Raw genomic sequence first — 19,371 nt, 5'->3', positions numbered from 1 at the left:
AGTATTCCAACATGCCAATTAAGTAGATACTATTGCTTTTTGTGAAATTAACAAAGTCAGGAGATACCATTGTTTTTATTTTTAATCGATTGTTTTCGTTTTCCGAATTTCACTGTGATAGTGTAATTGCACCGTATTTTTTATTTGTTTCAAGTTATGTTAGCCGTGAAGCTTTGCCGGGATCTGTGTATGCTAAATTCTCAAGAAGGGTGTTATTATCCTGTAACATATTGGTATCTAATGTCAAGAATCGCCGAGTTCGGCTATTAACAGATGGGTGACGCTTTGGAAACCCTAGGCGCTGTATTTTAAAGTGCTAACGGAACTGTATACCTGGCTATGTACACATTTCAGTGCTTAGCTTGACGACACGTTTTCCAATGGAAGACAACAATAAAATGGAAGCAAGAAAAATTGTTATATAGGAGTTTCATTAAAAGAGAGTCTTAGAGAGAGTGAGAGGGATGTTGTTATAGTAAGAGAGATTGTTCGTTCTGTGTTCGTGTTATGAAGATTCATATTTATATTAAAACTGTTCATTACTTAGACGTGTAGAAGAAGAAACTCTTAGAGTGAGGAGATGGTGTTCAGACAGTCTTAGTGTAGATATGAGATGTAGATTCACATTGTGGATATGAGATGTGTATGTCACGACATTTTATAACACAGACATATAATAACAATTCACTTTACCTTTTTGTAAGAATCACAAACACAAAGACGAGCTTTATCAAAACACATGATGGGTTTATTTCTTCACGACCGGCCGTGGTTTTCTCATCAAGAATTCAAAGCTTCACATATTAAGTTTCAAAATGTGATCGTCTCGCTTCTAGACGATTGAAACCCATGTCTGCACCCAGACTATCGTCTGTCTTCAGACTCCCCTCTGAGTTTCTCACTGACTCTAACTAACTCTCACTTCCTATATTGATAAGTCCATGCATGTCCGGCCACGTGAGAAAAATTCACGTGTTTCAACATGCGCGAATTTGCACGTTTCCGACAGTATGATTTCCCAGTAACCTATTTTTTCTTTGATGTTTTTACAAAGGAATTCAACCTACATATCTAATTTATTTAACCCATATTTTATTATCCACATTCTTTCAAACAATTGAATAGTTTATTTATTATTTATTTCATCAGAATTAACAATTTACTGGACATTCCATTTAAACCTATTGTTCTTTAAAACTTATGTCCAGGGTTCGATTTCTGCTTTCTCTCATTTTATTTTCATTTTAACTAATCTCTCTATTTTTATACTTACATGAAAAGGGGACAGCCCTTATCATGTTACAAAATAAGGACTTCTTCCTCCAGAAAGTGATATAATTACGAGTATCGGGGACAAATTCTTTAGGAAACAAATCATAATTATCCAAGCTTTTGGTATAATAATAGATCTAAGGTGTTTGTTTTTACGACATTTGGACTATTGCTTTTTTATCTTGACTATTATTCGCGCAACGTTTCAGTTTATGTGGGCTTTTTCGGGTACATCTTGTCGAACTCGGGAATCTTTGTCGAACTCTGGAATCTGCAAAGAATTTCGAACGGAACTGGAGTTGTACGTTTTCATTCTGTCAGCAATGATCGATTAAAAGTCCTTGTTAATTCAGAATAATTAATTCCTTGTGTTGCCTGTATTGAGGACTGGACCTTCAACCTCCAAAAGGATGTCACTTACAACTGAAATTTACCTTGTACTTTATCCATAAGCTTCATGGATAAAACACGAGCCAAAAAAAATACGCCTTATTTCAGTCTCGAAAGACAATTGGATACCCCTTGTGATGGTGGTTGCGCATGTAATTGTGAAGCTAGGGTTGCATAATCTCCAACCACATCTCTCCTAAATCGGTACTGTTTGAGTTCAGTAGTAAGAAGTCCAGGAAACTGCAACCAATGCAGAGATGAGCAGAGAGCACATACACTAGGTAAAGCACTAGGTAAAAATCAATTGTGTGATACTACCTGGTCATGGCTGACTGAACGACACCATGTAAAGCATGTGTTTCAGTTGATTACATAAAAGTTTCCGTTCAGAATTCCGAGAAAATTTCTGAGGTCGAGTAGACACACCTAAAGAATTACGAAGGTTACATCGAAATGTTTTGCGAATAACACTAGAGATGAGAACAGTAGTCAGATTAATCGAAGAAACGCGAATTGTCCATCCTCATCTCAAAAGTTCATAAACATTTTTTTTTTTTTTTACTTCTCTCTTTATTTCTACGGATGTACAATTTGTCAATATTATACATGATTTTCTCTGTTTTTCGTATTCGCAACAAATGTGTCCACGGCATTATTTTCACTCTACCCAAATCCGTACATCTGATCTGATTTTCGAGCGAGAGAAAAAAAGTATAGCTTCCATCATCCGATGAAAAGATGAAGGATTCCATTCGTTGCTTACAAAGAATATATCACTGTGCCGGGTATGAATAAAACGAAAGAAAAAAGATCAAGAATAAAAAAAAACAAAGAATAAAAAAAAAATGAGATAAAACTAACAAAATCGTAAGTTGTTAGTTTAAACGAATTCCGAAAATAATTGACAACGGGTTTGTGAACGCAACAAATGGCGTTGCTAAGCAACAAACTAAACTTCAAATGTATACTTTTATATTGCGAAACCTTTTAATTCCTCTTTGGTGAGATACGCCAATGCATATATTTATAAGAAGGTCGTTCAGTGTGTCACGTTTCAGTTAGGATAGGAATAGAATCTTTAACGATTATGCAGTCTAGTTAACAATAGATAAAAAGATAAAATAACACATAGAAAACAAATAACTGTTACCAAACGCAAGAATATGCTGTGTTCTACTTCACTATATAATTTCCACGGGAGTTTACTGATTACAAGATTTCGTAATTGTTATATTAACTTAATCAACAGTTTTCGTGGTAACTAGGCTGCACAATTGCCGATTTTTTATGACAAACATGCAGGTTGAATTGACGCATCCACACGGGCATGAAAAAACAATTTTGTTCGAAAATAGCGACGACCCCAGTGTTATTTCCATATTCCTCTCCGCTTCCGGCATATCTTCTGCCGTGTCGTCATCTCTCACATTGGTGGCTGTAGAAAGGGTGCGCATGGGTTCACAAGTATGCAAAGAAAACAACTCAAAAGAAAAACACACTCCGACACTTTCTGTAAATATTCGTTGCGCACTGATACCGTCGCGGGAAATTACCTTCTAAACGTTAAGTCAACATCTACATCCACTGTCAAGGTTAATGGTACTTTTAGCTTTTTACATCAAGTAGCTTTATGCCTTGTCTGGAGTTTTTTCTATATAAACAAGATGTTTAAAAACGTAATGATCAGCATTGTTTGGCTTGTCCAAAATGTAAAAGTTACGTTTTGTCAAATCTGAAAACACAGGTATATTACGTTCCAGCAATCACCACTATATTGCGATCCATTGAGTTTTTATTATTGAGAAAATAGTTAAGAACGTTATACCAGCAGCTAAAGTGTGTGTGTGTGTGTGTGTGTGTTTTGTGGAGATGGGGTGGGGGTTAAAGATATACCGTTCTTAACGATCTTGGAATGGTTGGCCATTCATGGCGTAATATCGGATACTCCAATGTACAAGAAATGTTTCCGGCCATTGGCGAATGCTATTACAACATAGATATGTTTTAACCTATAATTATTTGCATTGTTTCGATTATACAAAGCGTGTGTAAGTAGGGTGTCTTTTTGAGCAAACCCATTTCACATTAAATCAATTCATTCATTTGTCTACAAGAGCCGCATTTCTATGCAATTTATTTAATTATTCTTAGAACTCTGCACATTTATTTTTCAATTACGTTAATTTTATCTATCTATATATCTATAAACGGTCCTGGATATGACCTTAAACTATATCCGATCGTGAGGGCCCCAGCTTGCAGGCCTTAGGGAGTGTGGAGCCACCCTTTAATTGCCATTACTCCTAGGTCCACTGACCCGGAGTGGTAGCACCTGTTAGGGTCCCAACTATGGGTTAAATAGAATACGACTTAAAAACAAATATACTATATTAAAAAATCGTTCTTCAAAATCACCAGATTCGGCATTAAATAACCTGAAAAGGGTTGATATGCCGTAAAACAAAACAAACAAACAACCATATATATGTATAAAAGTGAAAGTGTATGTGTGTGTCTGTGTATCTGTGTGTCTGTGTACATTTCCCTACGCAATAACTCTGTCAATTTTAAGTCTACAGACTCCAAATTTGATATACAGTGTACTGAAATTTGGGAGAATCTTTGTGATCCGTTTTCGACCAAAAACCTGGTTGTTAAGGGGTGAAAATTAACGATTTAATCTTTGAGAACTCTACAAAACTCCTCCGACAATTTTGGATCTAAACACTTGACTTTTTAGATATAGACTTCTTGGAAATGGATCTAACTTAATAATTTGATTTAAGCCCAAAACAGTAAATATTAAGGGGGTATAATAGGGGTCAAATTTAATAAAAATTGACGGCATTTTTTTGCTCAACATACATCTCCAAACACCCGGGCAACACGCACACACACACATACACACACACATACCTAAATATGCACGTTCTTACCCGTAAATGACTTGACATACCCGTAAATGACTTGACATTTACGGGTAAGTACGTGCATATTTAGGTGTGTATGTGTGTGTGTATGTGTGTGTGCGTGTGTGTGGGTGTGTGTGTGTGTGTGTCTGTTGTTACGTCGGGTTACCGGACAGTCGTTTAAGTGTCATAATGTTCTTGCTGTTTTTTTAAAAAATCCTTCCCATACTAACTTAATTCCCACCCTCTCTATAAAATGTATTAAGTTGATTGCTACTACCACCCCCTCTGGTTTTTGACGGTCGGGGCCCGATTCTTTTTCTTTCTTTATTTCAGTATCAAAAATGTAATTGTCTAGCTTAGATGCTTGAAAATAACCATAAGGTTGAAATAAATTATTGCATCGACAATTATGTAATTTCCGTGTTATATTTTTATGTTATTGCTCTGTTTACCACATTGAGCTCTCATACCCGGATTTCCTCCTGGAATTATTCCATTATAACACTATATATATATATATATATATATATATATATATATATATATATATATATATATATTTGGTAAAGCTGATTATTAGTAAAAACCTGAATAGAATGCTCAATACTATTACAGAGCAAATATGTATTTTATTTTTTTTATTACCGTTTTATCTGTTTGGTTACATATGTTTCAGATGTTGGACTATGTTTACGATCTAACAGCCTCGTCAGACCTTACAGAAGTGGTTGTTAGTATTAGAGAGAAGTGTTTAGAAGAAATACGATATATATATATGTATATATATATATATATATATATATGTATATATATATATATATATATATATATATATATATATATATATATATTCTTCTGGTGAGTAAAGGCGGATTAAATTTTTTACAAATTGACATTGTTACACCCTCCCTTGGGGTGCTATTTCTACATATTCCAGGAAATCAGAAATAGTCTGCATGTCGAGAGGGTCATTGACGGTAGCATGTATTAGACAACATTTTGACTTCTCTTGCCGTCAAAATGTTTATAACATATAAGTTATAACGATTTTAACTTACAAAAGCTGCCTGTAAGCCTCGGAGGGGTTACGTCAATTATGGGTGTATTTAAACAGAGTTCGCATGACAATGTCTAAGTAGAGAAAGCTAAAAACGACACCTATAGTTGAAAAAAAAACATTAGCAAAATGCTTCTTTTTTTCGGAACTCATAATATATATGAGTCAACAGCAATTTAAATTCCAAAGTAGAGCAATAGAAAAAAAAATGAAGCAGTGGACAGTCTCTTTCAAGATGGTTCATATAATGTAGATGTACGAGCAAACTAAAGCCGATTCAATCGAGGAATTTCGTAATTTCTCTTCTTTTTTTCTGTGTTACTACTGGTTTGTTGATAACGGCGTCCTAAAATCATTCGACAGGTGTGGACTGAACGGGATCTTAACAGCCACTGACTGACTGACTTGCTGACTTACTAATGCCCCAAATAATGGTTGCTTTTATCTTTGGGGCTAGGATTGGTTAGGATTTTTTAAAAATCCAACCTGATTGACCATTGGTTCTTCCTTCTTTAGAATGCTCTGCTGTTATCTATTTTGGATGATCACGATCTTGGATCGTCACAACATAAAAATTACATGAATGATTGTACGCTACGAAACACAAGACAAGTGAACATTTTAACATGCTGGATTAAATAAACGGTAAAATAGACAACAGCTTGAAATTTGGAATATAGAATTTTTGTCATATATATATATATATATATATATATATATATATATATACAGGGAGTCCCAAAAGTCACTGGCCCTGTCGGTGGGGCATTAGAATACGCCGACTGTCCCCCTGCAGAGGGTAAAAGTCCCTCAATGGGGGTCCTGGATATGACCTTAAACTATATCCAGTGGTGAGGCCCCAGCTTGTGGGCTTTGGGGAGTGAGTGAGATTGCTCCCATGTCCACTCTGACCCGGAGTGGTAGTACCTGTTAGGGTCCCAACTATGGGTTAAATAAAAACCGACGTGAAAACAACAAATATATTCTATTAAAAAAAAAAATTTCTTCAAAATCTTTGGATTCGGCATTAAATAACCCGAAAAGGGTTGATATGCCGTAAAACAAAAACAACCAACCAACCAACCAAAAGTCACTGAAGGGTTGAAAATCTTTGTTGTTTTAACATTAATGATGTTTTTCTCTATTGCATATATTCGACAGATAATATTTTGAAAATTAATTATGGATAAGCATAGCATTGAACAACGTACGCAAGTTGTAAATGGCAATGCCAAATGGCCGCCACGCACCCCAGATTGACTAGACCCGACTTTTTCTTGGCGATATGTATTGACCTACGTTTTTGTCATGGTCTTCCCATTAGGTTACATCATTAAGTCATTTAGTCTAAACAGGAAGTCGATTGTTTTCCAGACATGCGCACGAACCAATTTTCACTTGTCTGTTATGTTTTGAGTATCATTTTAGTTCATCGATCACTGCCAAGTTTGCAATATTATTTTACTCACCAAAAACGACTCCGCATTTCTCTGATATATGTGTCTTTGTCAAGCGATTAGTGTACCGGTCTGTCAATTTTTTTCTCTCATTATCTCATGCTAAATTGAATTGTGCTCTTTTATGCTATTTGTATTATTACTGCTCTTGTAGATCCTTGATGCCGGTATGTGCATCAAACTGCTTTTTTCTTTTTGTCGTTAGAATCTTCATCCTAACTTCGGTAGAGCACTTGGCACATTTGTCTGGACCAAACTTCATTCCAATATCTTTGGAGAATGTATGTACGAATGAAAGAGTGACTTAGGTCAGCGTCTGAGCGGGAATGCAACTTGATTTATTCCATGAAAAACGAGATGTTAATACTTCTGTCCACGTGTTTTTGACGATTCTGTCTTAGGTTTTTCGCACTCCGGATTTTATTGAGTAGTTTGCTTAGCGAATCTGTCGCCAAGTAAAAGAGTAAATGAGACATGCTCTTCCCTTTGAAGATTCCTCTTCGGATCCAAATATCAGGAATTGCTGTATTTGCAGTATCATGTTCTTCAGCAAACTCGTTTCATCTGTTTAAACAGAACACTTCAGAAACTCTTGCAAAGAATATTCTTCATTTCTTTTGTCTTCCCTGCAACCTCTTTTTCACAGAAGAGATGTTGCGAGCCTATCTATGCTTTATCCTTATTTTCATGGCGAATGCTCGTCTGAGCTCCAATGGTCCCCCTCGCCATTCTTTCACAAGAAACACTCATCTAGCTGAAACCACTGTCAATAATTTCCCCTACTCTTTATCCATGTCTAAACCTAAACGTAAATTCTATGAACGCAGTTCTTTCTTAGAACTGCACACCTGTGGAACTGTCTTCCGTTTGTTTGCTTTCCAGCGTACTATAATATGGTCGTATTCAAGTCGAACGTGAACAAGTTCTTGATGAGCCGTTCCACTTAAGACAATAAATTTACCGAATTCCCACTAATAACGATTACTATGATATTGTCCTACTGTACACTTTTGAGCAGTTATCCTCGCGTGGCCTATGGGCCTTGATAAATGGTGACGCCTATGTAAAAGAAAGAGAAAGAGAAGCAGGCGAGGAATGAAGATAGAAAAATCGAAAAACTGTTTCTAATAAGGAGCTAAATACAAATAAGTCATATGATAGTATTATTTACCTAGAAATACCTTAGCTGTAGAGTTCGTATATTTGAACAGAGAAAAAAAAAGCATTTGCAATGCCGTAGAAACGGCCAAAGAGAAAGGAGGGAGTTAGTATTTTTTGACGGAGTCCCTCTTTAAAAATCTACCAAAAATCAAATAATTATAAATCAATACGAAATTTTCACGAATTATTTAGTGAAAAATCGAACCTTGCAATAGTCAACTTTTTCATAATCGATATATATATATATATATATATATATATATATATATATGTATATATATATATATATATATATATATATATATATATATATATTGCCTACAAAACCTCCCTTCTATATTTTTGGGTACAAATATGCTTAAAATAATTAGCCGAAACTGGGCAAAATATATTGTTTTGTTGGGAGAGTAAAGATTGTAGATAAAACAAACAAACAAAAATAACAATTGCGCACAATTTTCATCTTTTGTGTTTTGAAGTGTGAAATTAGTTTAACATGTTAATAATAATTACCTTTAAGATTAGTAAAAAATTATTTATTTTCATTTTTTTTTATTTTTACGAAAAACACTAGTTTAAATCTTCAAAAAATAAATTAATCATTTTCTTTTAGTAAGCTTAATATTGCTAATATACCATTAAATAGGAAATGCTTTGAAGAATCGATACCAAAAAAGAAAAATCGATAAAAAAAAACTGCGCATTTCTTTCGACAATTTCTTGTTTATTAACCTATTGTGGCCCAACTGTGATGCTAGATGCAGGAGTTGTTTTCAACACATACTATGCCAAGCATTCTCAAAATGGTCACCCATCTGGTACTAATCAGGCTCGTTGTTGCTTAACTTCAGGGGTTATGTAGGCAACATGTATATATATATATATATATATATATATATATATATATATATATATATATATATATATGCTGCTTATATTATGTGTCGACATATCTTCGATAATATCGATAATCGAAATAATCCGATGAAAAAAGGAACAGGCGATTTTGAACAAATGTTTTAAGTTTTAATGTTTAGCCTTGCGGCAAACATGTGTTCATAGTTCAACTATTAACTTCAAAGGAAAAAGTAAATCGTAATCTAAACGGTTTGATTGCAATTTTCAGTGGTGGCGCACGAGTCATTTTTTTTAATTTTTAAAATCATGACTATATATTGGGTCCAATATAATATAATAATGCATACAAAATCTGCATTAATCAAAATATCATATTTAAGCGTATTTTATGACTATATATATATATATATAAATATATATATAACTACTTAATTTACTCACATAAAATTAATATACGAAAGTATAGATTTATGCGTAAGCTTTAAGTATTTACTTCAAAAGTGCTCAATATGTAGGTAGAGCTAGTTAGTAAGTTATAAAATGTATATGGCGATTAAGCTACACTGAATATTCCGCGTTTCATCCACTTTAGGATTCTTCAGGCTTATGCGATACATTATGCGATAAGTATCGATAATCGATAATCGAAATAATCCGATGAAAAAAGGAACAGGCGATTTTGAACAAAGTTAACCTCTTTTATAGCCTTATATCACAAGCCGAAAGTTCCAACATATAAAATCAAAGGTAGTTTCTTTGATATGACAAGGGTGCGATCGAAATGAATACTTCTGTTTATAGTACTATTTTACAATGTGACTTCGCCTTTTCATTTTAAACGCAAATCGAAGCCATTATCACTGTACGACCAGTAATGCCAGGCATTCTTTGATAGACAGGGGCGCGTTCGAAATGAATGTTTCTGTTCCCAGCATGAATTGCAGACTGATACTCGACTTTTCCATTTTAAACTTTTTTTTTTTTATTACATTTTCACCCCAAACAAGGCACATTGCCACTTTGGTGTAGGGGGCTACTATCAGGGGAAACATCTACTGGGGTACTATGTAGGGATTAGGGCAGCGAGATGTTGGTTCACGTTGCACTTGAACTTATGCATGTCAGTACAGTTGGGGAAGCAGTGACCCGGAATGGAATTCCAAAGTCTAGCAGTTCTGGGGAAGAAACTACTGGAGTAGAAGGATCTTTTACATCTAGGGATCTCTACAGTGTGGGGGTGGGATTTTGCAGCTTGTCGGGTCTGTCGAGGGTGTTCACCTCGTGGGGGCACAAGTGCTTGCAGTTCTTCAGAGCATTCACCATTATAATACTTGTAGAACAGGCAGAGGGATGCAACGTTTCGACGATGGGACAGATGCTGAAGTTTTGATGCCAGTTTAGGGCCTATCAGATTTGCGACTCTCTTTTGAACCCTGTCAAGGAGCGAGAGACTAGTAGCCGATGCACCGGCCCAAATATGACAGCAATACTCCATACATGGGCGAATAGTGGCCTTATAGAGGTACAGGATACTTTCGGGTGTTAAAAGTTTTCTAGCACGGTAGAGAGAGCCCACCTTCCTTGCAGCGGCCCTGGCAATGGCCTCGATGTAACTGTTCCAACTCATGTTTCCAGTGAACGTTAGGCCAAGGAGCTTGAGAGACGTACTCTCAGATAAAGAGTCGTTGGCCATTGCTATAGGTGGTAGAGAAAGTTTCTTGTAATTATTGAATGAAACCAGTTTTGTCTTGGTGGCATTGAACGTTACCATCCATTTTTGTCCCCATTCCACTACTGATTGGAGGTCATCTTCTAGTGTTTCTGCCATTACTTTAGATATATGTTCGTTTGTTTTCCTGTCGTGCCTGCTATAGAGTGTGGTGTCATCAGCATATATCTCCATCTCAGAGGCAATCTTATCGGGGAGGTCATTTATGAATATCAGGAACAGCAGAGGTCCCAGGATAGATCCTTGGGGCACTCCCGCATTTATATCATATTGTTTAGATGTACGACCGTCGAGGACAACCTGGATTTTTCTCTTATCTAAGAAGGATTTAATTACGTTAAGTATTCTACCAGTGATACCGTAAGATCTAATCTTCCTGAGGAGACCCTCATGCCATACCCTGTCAAAAGCCTTAGATATATCTAGAGCTACCGCTCTTCCCTCTCCCGCTTTGTCCAGTGAATGGTATATGCGTTCAGAGATTACAGTGAGGATGTCTGCCGTGGAACGGGCTTGTCTAAATCCATATTGACGGTCGGTCAGAAGTTTAGCATCTGTAAGGTGCTGGACTAGAGCATGGTTAATTAAGGTCTCAAATATTTTGGCAAAAAGTGGGAGGAGGCTAATAGGGCGATAATTTAATGGGTCAGTTCTTTCGCCAGAATTCTTGAATACTGGTACTACAGAAGCAGTGTAAACCATTTTATATAAAAAATAATTTTATAAAATCAATAGTAGGTTCTCTACAGTGCAATGTAGACTACTATATATTGTGAATGGGTATCCAGTTAGAGCAGGCGATCAATCGATTTGATTAAAAAATGGGTGATTTCATCGATTTCGATGACAATAAGTATATGGGAGTTTGAAACATTTGTTGATCAGCATTCAATTCCGGGCAACATCGGGTAACATTGCTAGTATATATATATATATATATATATATATATATATATATATATATATATATATATGAGAGAGAGCATAAAAGTCTTGAAATCATAAACGATTTCTTGCTTTATAAGTAACTAGCGAGGGGTACCCGGCGTTGCCCGGGTGTTTGGGGGGGGGGTTAAAAAAAAGTAAGTATGAGGATCGAACCCGAACTCTTGAGGCAAAGTTGCAAATTAAAGTGTGAAAAAACAAACGTGCGAGGTTAACCATTGCCCCACCGCGAGATGCTAACGGAAACACGTTTGAATTTATTTAATGAGTTGGATTTAGCAGGTGCCCGTTTTAAATGAGGTCAAGTTTTGACTGCGGAATAGTATTCATTTACAGCTGAACTCTTTTTAACCCCCCCCCACCGAAGATGTTATAGGAAAAAAGACTAACCCACATGCGGCGAGCAAAAAATATTGAATATTTATCTTCGCGAAATCGACCAAATTAAATAGACAGGCGATCTTCGTTGTTAACTGTGAGATATTACGATTTGTATGTGATATAAAAAGTTTTTAAAAGTTGTGAACCGAGCGACCGCTTCTCTGAAAGAAGCCTTTTGTAGACACACAGAAAAAGCGAACACACATACATACATACATACATACATAAATTTTCGCTTTTATATTTATAGATGAATGTATGCGAATTGTTCGAAAAAATATGATATATTACTTTTCCCCATCCTTCTGACATTATAATTATAATTATTTTGACACAATCGCACATTTATATATTTCTCATAAATAATGATAATAAATGTGATTTAATTTTGGCTTATCTGTTTTGCTGCGACCTCATCAGAAATGGAATACATTACTTCCGTTTTGAGGGAAAGCGGATACCCACTGGATATTGGACAATCTGTCATCGTGTCAGGAATTGCATAATTCAATAGAGTCAAGAAATTCTTCCTCAAGATCCGTTGTGTGTTGGCAACTGCAATCGATTGCCGCTGCAGCTTTCTTCGACATTTCTGTGTTGCTCTCAATCCCGCTAATTTGTCGAGTTTTATTCTTCCCAACGATTTTTAGTCTTTTTTTTTTCTTTCTTTCTGGTGTTTTGCACTTGTGCGCGTACGTGTGCTGTATAGATAGAATTTAATTATAAAGAAAACTATAGCTTACCCAATGTGCACACATGCGACAACGGCCTTTATTTACTTGACTGTTTGCACAGCAATATGTGACACAAGGGCAAAGGGCATCACTTCGAATGGAGAAATATTAGAAACGATATTTTATTTCCCCTAAAACACAGTAAAACATGAGGGATTGAAAAACGAAAACCTAATTCGGATCAAACATAAAGTATTTATCTACTCTTATCTGATCCAAACAAGTCCGATGCAACCTGGACATAAGGAGGTACTATTTGGAAACATATCTGCAGGGAGACCGTGTAGGGAGTTTAGCCGTGAAATGCCTGTTCACATTGCTCTTGGATATGTCAGTACAATCAAGGAAGAAAATAACATCTGGAGAAAATTCCAAAGCGTAGCAGTCCCAAGAAAGAAACTATTAGAGTAAATTGCTTTCCGGTATTTAATGATCTATCCAGTGAAGGGGTGGGATTTTGCTGCTTGTGGTATTATTTACGTCTAGAGGCACAAGTGAGTTCATCAGAGCACGTTTCATCAAATATATATATGTAATATATATAAAACAGGCAGAGAAATGCAACATGCTGTATTGTGCATGTTTAATAATGAGACTTAGAACACGTGTGTCTGGTTGGTAAGAAAGGAACTGAAATAATGGCGTCCTGCTTTATTAATAGATTGCTATGCGCATGCGTGAGTGCATACAAAAGTTAGATTAAGAAACCGGAACGAAAGAGTCTATATAAAAGTTACTGAAACGAAAGAGCAGCGATATCATTACACACAAAGGTTAAACATTTTCTGACCCCCCTACGATATCTAGTTAGTCTCTTTTTGCCAAACAAAAATATGGAAGCTAGTAAGTAACCAAATGAACACTCGTGAAACCGTGATGCGACAGAGGTTGGGTTTCGGTTTATAGTGCGGAACCTATTAGTTTGGAGACTCGTTTGTGTCTAAGAATGAGACACTAGAAATAGATACTTCAGCCCAGGTGTTGCAACAATATTTCATTCATGGTTGATTGGTAATTTTGTAGAAATCTATATATATAAAAGCGAAAATGTGTGTGTGTGTGTGTGTGTGCACTTCTTGTGTATGTCCACCAAAGGCTTTTGGGGGGTGGCGCTCGGTCGGGTTACTCCTTCTTAAAACTTTTTATGTACTCTCTAAATCAATATCTACTAGTAACGAACTGGGGTCGCGTCTATTTTTAATTTGCCCGACTTTTACGCGCTATTTTCGAGATTTTTCGATCGATGCGTCTTCGTTTCGCTTTTCAGTATAAAAAAGTGAAACTGTGAAAACGACTTTGTGTTCTTGGTCCTCGTGCGGTGCTTGGCATTTTGGCCAAGATCAAATCACTTTTGTATAGTATCTGCCGGAACAGATACTGCAATGAAAGGTCATTTGTGGCGGCTGCCCCACACATAAGACCATTGCTCTTGCAGCAATCAGTTATTGATCTATGTAGGGAAAACCCTTCATACGAATTGTTACTATCAAGTTCCTCCTCGGGGGGGGGGGGGGGCTGGTCCCCCCTCCTCTTCACTTTCCACATCAAAAAACGGTTTTGTGCCTAATTTGCTCAGTGGGGAAGCAAATAAATATCGGCCCGAGACGTTCAGAAAACAAATAAGGTTTGATAAATGCTGGGGGAGGAAAACCCCCGTCCTATCACACAATTGCTATTCATTTGGTGGAGGAAATAAACAAATACGCAGAAACGGGCTTGCAGCGCTAAACTTAAGTCGCGTGATGTTTGACCTAATATAATTCTTGCATCTGTCAATTTCACTTTATAAACATTAAATTAAGACAGTCGTCACTTCCAGTTCCCTCATGACCGAGCTGGTTAGATGTCGGTTTTTTTCCCCTTTCTTTTCCACCTCTGCGTAAAGGCTTCGGGTTCGAGCCTACCTTCCTATCAATTTTTTTTCTTTTATACTTTCAAACACCTTGCCAAGGTTTTCTTTAAACAGGGTTGTTTTGATCTATCCTCAACACACACACCTCCAGACACCCGGCCAACGCCGGGCAACCCCGCTAGTCTATAATATGAATCTCACCTGTCTGTTAAAAGATATGTATTAATATATGTATGTTTTATGTATGATTGTATGTCTCAAAAACTTTCGACAGAGGCGACGGGATCATTTTGACGCTCGACCCTTCGGACGACAAATATCGAAAAATTGGTCTAAAACATTTATTTGTTCAACCTGAACCGGACATTTTTCTACAAGGAGAGGTCGCTTTTTTCGCCGATATTTTCGAAAGTTATTGCCTCTTTTTGATTCTTAATTTGGATTTAAAAGTTTGGCGCTGGGCATATTAGCACAGACGTCACTTTCTTTACGGGTTCGAGCCTGCCTGCCTACTGAAACTTTTTTTTTTTTTTGCTCAACACACACCTCCAAACGCCCGGTCAACGCCGGACACCCGGTCTAGTATAAGATAAGTGTGAATGATTTTTCTAACATGGCCGAGAGAGTCCATCTTCTTCGTGGCAACCATGGCAATATCTTAAATGTATTTATTTCCGTTCGTGTAGCCTGTGAATTTTAAGCCTTGAGTTTAAACGAAAAACATCAGATTACGTATTATTAATCAAGGCTAGATGTTATGCTATATAGTTGGTCCGTGCAACGCTAAGTTCGCTGAACAATTTTTATTATTATCATGATCGTTATTGATATTTGTAAATAAAAACAAAAAAAATGCTATCAAAGCAAAATAAATATTTACAGATAAACTTATTTATGTTAAAATAATTCCCACCTGGCGACAGGTGAATCTTTTCTACCAGCAACAAAGAACACTGCACACATCAGCAGTAGTATTTAGTTTATCGTTGAAGATTTTGCTTTTTTATTTTCTTATTTTGTTCTAGCTGGGGATGTGGTATCCTACTGGATGCATTCACCCGCTATCTTATACATTCCAACAGATAGGTATTTTTAAAGTTCACAACAGTCGCTTTAATTGCAATCGTTTGTATCTTTCTTGCACTTTGTTCACCGAGTAAATTTGCCAGGTATTTTTTTTTAATTCTTTTTCATTGGTCCGTTGCTTTTATAATTACTGACATGATAAAGACTTTCTTAAGATTCCAGTTTCTTTCTATATCCTATTAAAAACTAGCTATTTCGTTACCTTTTCCCCTTCAGCTCTATTTAATCCAGAAAAATTGGAGACAATAACTTCTACTAAGGTTGCTTCTTTCTTCTCTTTTCACATCAGCATGTCACGTTTAATAGCTCCGTTTTCTAGGTATGTAGCTGTATGAATTGAATGGCTACAGTGAATGGTGTATAACTTAATTCCAACTTTATTTTCTGGTATATGACTTGCTGCTACATATGATATTCAACATTTTTACCACTGCTCAAGAGAAGATATTTGCACACTCCGTTATGTCTCAGAATGTATTAGCCGTCCGTGAGCAGAAAGTTGCAGCTGGATATCAGGTGGTTGACACACTCGCTACTTCTGTGAAGCAGAACCTGCACCTGTTATCATTGCAAAGGCCGCTGAACTTTGTGCTGGATCATGTCATGCCAAATCAATTGAACCAGAATTAAATAGTGTTTCGAATAATCGCTGAGACACTAAGCCAAACACCATCACTGACAGTGTACAGATTAGCACGTATGCAACCTCTCCCCACCCCGTCTGATGGAATGTCCATTTGAGAATCCAAAAATACTAAAACAAATCGACGGAAGACATCCCATAATTTGTCGTGGACAATAGAAACAGATTGAAAGCAAGGAGGAGTTTTACGCTTCCACACCCATATGACGACAGCATTGACAAAGCACCCTGAGACCATATCATAGAAGCGCACAAAACTGACTCTCAAACCCCCGAAAGGCTCTAAGACGACCAGAAAGTGGATTCTAACTGCCCCGCCTTTTTCCACACGCTGGAATATATATAGAAAGAGCGAGAGAGATCCGGGAATCGCCTTAGCAACGATCACTTCAGATAAGTGCTAGCTGTAAACGTTTACTTAAAAAAGGCAAATATGCGACAAATATGCGGCAAATATGCAGCAAATCTCAGGACATAAAACTACTATTTAGGTAGGTTCGGTATTTTGAGAGTTATAAAATTTTTTAAAAGTTTAGGGACTCAAGGGGGGGAATTTCGTATCTGAAGAAATATTATTTTCTCAATTAAACAAATCGAATTCTGAGGGGTCAAACACCATACCATAAATATCTCCCTTTATTTTCTGACATTTTTCTCTTGAATATCCACTGGGGCATGTCTACTATTTACATGCCTTGTCAACTACACGACTTACCGAACATACCATTAAGTGTATGTTCACTAGCTACGAGCAAAATGAATGCCGATGCTCAAAATGTATTTACTTAAAAATTCATCAAAAATCAGGAAATTAACCAATTTTAATGAAATTTTCAGTATTTATTAAAGAATGATCGCGGAATATAATGAACTAATTATTTTTATTTAAATTTTAGTGGAAATATATTATTTTGTTTAAAAAAAATACGTTTACTAAAGTTATGGTTTACAGTAGTAAATAAAAAACGCAAGAATTTATTTTTGATTTTTTTATATAAATAAAGCATCGTAATTTGTAACAATAAAACAAAAAAAAATAATTTTTACAGGAAAATTACGAAGAAAGCCCCTGAAGTCAGTATTAATAAAATCGATATAACTCGAAGAAAAAGTAATTTCCCGAACTACCAATATTATCATTGAATTAAGCATTGTTTATTTAATGTTTTCACACAAAAAATTATAATTTCAAAAAATATTTCAACATTTTTACGCTTACATTTTTAACGTAATCTTTACATGTAAGATTCTAACATTGCACGCAAGAACGTATAATTATCAACGTAAAATAATGTTCATATAATCTTGGAAAATAAAGTAAAAAAAATTAAATCGAAAAACAGGAACATAGAAAAATAATTTAATTAAAAAATGGCAAAAATCATACGAACGTTCCATGTCGGTAAGTACGGATGGGCAGAGTTGAAAGGAAAACCAGTCTGTTTTACTCACCCTCCTCCTTTTTTCAACTACCCGCCTGTTTGTGTTTATGAAGTTTAAATTTCACGTAAACATTATGATAATTTTAACGTAAGTCTGTATGTTTGTTAGTGTGTAATTTTCTCAATGATTATAAATTATTTTCTTAACCAATTGTATAGACATGAGCAAATATACATTTATAGATTGAAGCCAATTAATGTTTCATGTTTTTGATATGCAGGAAGACTTAGTCCATATGATAACGAATAGGACTGGAGCGCTAAACGTTTTGGTTTCGATTCTAGCTGATAGCACCCAAGCCAGGTGTTTTTAACTTTTGAAATCACTACCATATATTGGGTGCAACATAATAATCAATGTATATATATATATATATATATATATGTTTAAAGAAAAAATAGAAAAAACCGAAAGAAATTATTAAAAAATCAACGTTTCGTCCTTGTCTCAGAGGACATCTTCAGGATAATTGAAATAAAAATGTGATAAAAGAAAAAGTCATAGATCGTGCGAAAAAAGACAGTTTTTTAAAATCCAACCCATGTTGGGAAAGGACACATATTCGTCCTTTCCCAAAATGGGTTGGATTTTAAAAAACTGTCTTTTTTCGCACGATCTATGACTTTTTCTTTTATCACATTTTTATTTCAATTATCCTGAAGATGTCCTCTGAGACAAGGACGAAACGTTGATTTTTTAATAATTTCATTCGGTTTTTTCTATTTTTTCTTTAAACATAACGTCAACCACCGCTGGTACATTTTTTCATTCCTTATACATATATATATATATATATATATATATATATATATATATATATATATATGTCTCTTAAAATAAATACGTAATATCCATGAATTAAAATATCATATTTTAGTGTATTTTACGACCGGGCAATACCGAGTGGCGTGTTTGTGCATATATATATATATATATATATATATATATATATATATATATATATATATATACTAGCATTTCAGCCCGGCGTTGCCCGGGTGTTTGGATGTGTATGTTGAGCAAAAAAAAAAGGATAAAAAGAACGGGGTAACATCTAACGTTTATGCTGTTACGACCACCGCCAAACCGGAAGCGACATTTTTTAAAAATTAAGGCTAGACAATCTAAACTAGACTAAAAGTTTACAAAGTTATTTCGTAGGGAAATGTCCAAACACAGACACTAACACAGACACGTTCACTTTTATAGATATAGTAGCATTTCAGCCCGGCGTTGCCTGGGTGTTTGGATGTGTATGTTGAGCAAAAAAAAAAGTTGTAGTAGGAAGGCAGGCTCGAACCCGTACCGCAAAGGAGGAAAAGAACAGGGTAAAACCTAACGTTTATGCTGTTACGACCACTGCCAAACCGGAAGCGTCATTTTCTAAAATCAAGGCTAGACAGTCTAAAGGAGAGGATAACTTTAAAAAATATCGGCGAAAAAGTGACCCC

Source organism: Euprymna scolopes, chromosome 37 (assembly GCF_053919585.1).
Source record: "Euprymna scolopes isolate OS-2025 chromosome 37, ASM5391958v1, whole genome shotgun sequence".
Taxonomy (NCBI): domain Eukaryota; kingdom Metazoa; phylum Mollusca; class Cephalopoda; order Sepiida; family Sepiolidae; genus Euprymna; species Euprymna scolopes.
This window is presented reverse-complemented; position numbering follows the sequence as displayed.